Raw genomic sequence first — 3,732 nt, 5'->3', positions numbered from 1 at the left:
TAGAAAAAAGACACTGAATAGATTAAATTTATATTCCATCCAGCTACTCTTGCAGTATGTACACTACAAGAAAATCATGAAATAGAAATCAATTTTTAGATACCAAAATAATTAGTTACAATAGGAACTAAAATAGAGATCATTTTAGAAACTAAAAAAAAATTGGTTTCTAAATTAGTTTATATTATTTTCTATTATTGTTAAATAGTTTCTAAATTAGTATCTAATTAACAACTAAGATTTTAACTACCAATTATTTAGTTTCTAAATTTGGTAGAAAAATCTTGGTTGCTAATTAGATACCAATTTAGAAACTATTTAACAATAATAGAAAATAATATAAACTAATTTAGAAACCAAATTTATTTTTAGTTTATAAAATGATTTCTAATTTAGTTACTATTACAACTAATTATTTTGATTTCTACAAATTGGTTTCTATTTCATGATTTTCTTGTAGTGGTAGTGAGATTTTCACATCAGAAAATATCATAAGAATTGCAATTGAAGAGTTCAAACATATTTCATAAACAATATAAGATATATTGGTAGTAATTTTAATATTATAATATATAGGAGTATTTAATTAAGAAACAGAAAGGGAATAAAAAATGCAAAAGATGTTGTAGTTGATATATTAATTGCTCTGTGGCATCCATAAATTAGGTGAATTAATTCATCAATATGAAAGAAAAAAAAAACTATCACATAAATGCTACTCCCAAACTACCATGTCTTATTAAAAAAAATTAGTCGAAGCCCCTGCAATCTTGAAAAGGTTAATGTTAATTAATGCAAGAGGTTTTTTTTAAAAAAAAAGGCTAATGAGGATAAAGAGAAGACGATAAAATAAGGACAGGTTTTGACGAGTATTAAGATATAAAAAATGTTCACATATACTAAAATATTAAAGGATAAAATGTATTTCGCGTCTTGGAAAACTTTACTTACATATCTTCAAAAAAATTATATTATTCTTTGTTATCTAAAATTTAAATATTTCTTAAGTCTTGTTAGTAAGAATGCAGACGAAAAATTTATACGGATAACAATTTTAATATGAAAAATTTATACGGATAACAATTTTAATATGAAAATTTTATACGGATAACAATTTTAATATGAAAAATTTATAATTAAAAGTAATTTTGGTTGAATATATAATTAATATTATGTAAAGATTATCATTCACGTTAGTTTTTCATCTATCATTATTACTAATACAGACTTAAAAATATATTTAAATTTTAGACAAGCAAAAATATTTACAAAATTTGTTAGAAAGATACATATAATACTTTTTAATTTATATTTAAATTTTAGAATGTATTAAAAATATGTTCAAATTTTAGAGAAACGAGAATAATACAATTTTTTTTAGAAAGACATTTAATATTTTAGAAATTCAATAAGGATACAAAACGTGTTTTATCCAATGTTAAAAGTTGGTAACTATAGTGATAAAAGCCAAAAAATATTTTTTCAGTGTATGGACTAAATAAAAAAGCACAACATATAATCAAAATAATGTTATATTAACACTGTCTAACGTCATGTTGTCATTGTTAATCATGTTAAGTTTTATTTTGGAAAATTAAATATGATTTTAATTCCTATTATAATATTTTTATTTTTGTAAGATTTGAAATAATTATGCACAATCCTTAACACGTAATATATATATATATATATATATATATATATATTACCTGTTAATTTTGTAAGAAGTTATTTAATTATCAATAAAAAATATTAAATAACAATAAATTATAAAATAAAAAATAATTAGTTACTATTTTATATACTAAAATAAATATTCAAATTTAAAATAATTTTTATTATTAATTAAAATTTATATAAACAACATTTTAAATTGACACTTAATATTTCATTGAATATATAACTACTGGAGATAAAAATAATTATTTTTAATTTCATAAAAATTAAAAAAACTTTATATGTAATCAACTAATTATTTGTTAAAACTTTCAACTAATTAAATAACAATTTAAAAAATTAATTTATAATTTTTTTATTAATAATAAAAATTATTTTAAATATCAATAATTTTTTAATTTATAAAATACTAGATTAAAACGCCGATACTAAATCCTAAAATCACCCCTTCTTCCTATTAAATTAAATTAAATTTTTTGTATATTATAATTTTAATTGAACTTGAAATACATTATCTCTTAAACTAACATGATTGTATGCAAATTTTACATGCTTTAGTCTCATATTGAAGTATTGATTTTGGTAGAAAGTTGGAAGTAATTTTGGGGAAGTTTTTGATGAGATTAAGTTGAAATAGAAATGATATGACTTAAAAATGAAATTGAGTGAAAATGAACTTTGTGAAGTAAAGTATAGACATAATAGGTTTGGAAGGATGCATGAATGAGTGAGAAGTAGATGGGAGATTGGAAATGTTACTGCAGCAGATTGTGAGGATATGATTTGGAAATTACTTAGCAGTGTCAAACATCGTAATCAAACAAAGTAAAGCAAAGTGGGTAGAAGAAGAAATTAAGAAAGCCATTTATGGAAGGCAACAACACACAAGATGAAGCCAAAAATTGGTACAAACATTTTGGTTGGTCACCCCTGGTCCCAACAACAACTACTGTCTCTACGTGAAACTCCTTTTAACCTTTTTCAATCAGACTACACACATCAATATGAGATTGTCAATTCCCTCTGTAAGGTTTTTCATTTCTCTCTCAGGGGGGCCTGTAGCCACACATCCTCACTCTTCATCCTCATGTTCCAATTTTAGTGGCCACCTCCACCTACTTTGCCCAACCTACATTTTTCTATTCACTTTAATATATTATTCAAACTAATTCATCTTCTGTCATCTCTATATATACTTCCATCAAATTCTTTTAAGAAATTAATATTTCTTTCACATATTTAATGCAACTGGCTACATTTCAGAAACTACAAGTTCATATTATAAGTTAAAACATCTTGGAGATTCCAACATTTATTACAATTAGGATATTTTATATCATATAACTCTGTGCATATTTATTAATATAGTATTAGAGTTATTATAATTTATCCGAATTTGTTGAATTTATCATGTTACTAATTATCAGACCATTATTGGATTATCAATAAATATATAGTCTCATGTATAGTTGACAATCTCAACATGAAAGTTTGTGTTGGAAATCTCACATTTTATAGTATATAAATGAATACAAACTTTATTTATAAGCTAATCTTTTTTTTTATCAGCAAAGAATAAATAAAATAAAATGAGATACTTCAGAGGTGTCTCAACCCTTATACAAAACTCCCAAAAACAGGTTCTCTAGAACCCTACCAACTAAGGATCCAACAAATATTGTACTATAGATCAAGCTAAAATCCCAGACAAAGGTAAAGAAGCCCAACAAATACAGTTATATCACCCCACCAGAGAGGTCACACCCTCAAACACAGATAAACATCCAACAACTAAACAAGGTCTTTGTCATCATGCTGGAGGACCTTACCCAAGAGTCAAACTCAACAAACAGTGGAGTTAAGCTTAAATCATAGTTTTAAATCAATAAATTAAATATAATAATTTGCAAATAACAATCCATAACTTAATGAATTTTACCGATTTTTTTTTTTTTGGAATATTAAAAGTTTCTTACAAATACAGAAGAGCTTATCAATCATGTTATATACTAACATAGGATCGTGTCATGGCGTTCTGGAACTTGTCATCTATAT

The sequence above is a fragment of the Phaseolus vulgaris genome, chromosome 7, assembly GCF_051622355.1.
Source record: "Phaseolus vulgaris cultivar YP4 chromosome 7, ASM5162235v1, whole genome shotgun sequence".
NCBI lineage: Eukaryota > Viridiplantae > Streptophyta > Magnoliopsida > Fabales > Fabaceae > Phaseolus > Phaseolus vulgaris.
Note: the sequence above shows the minus strand (reverse complement) of the source record.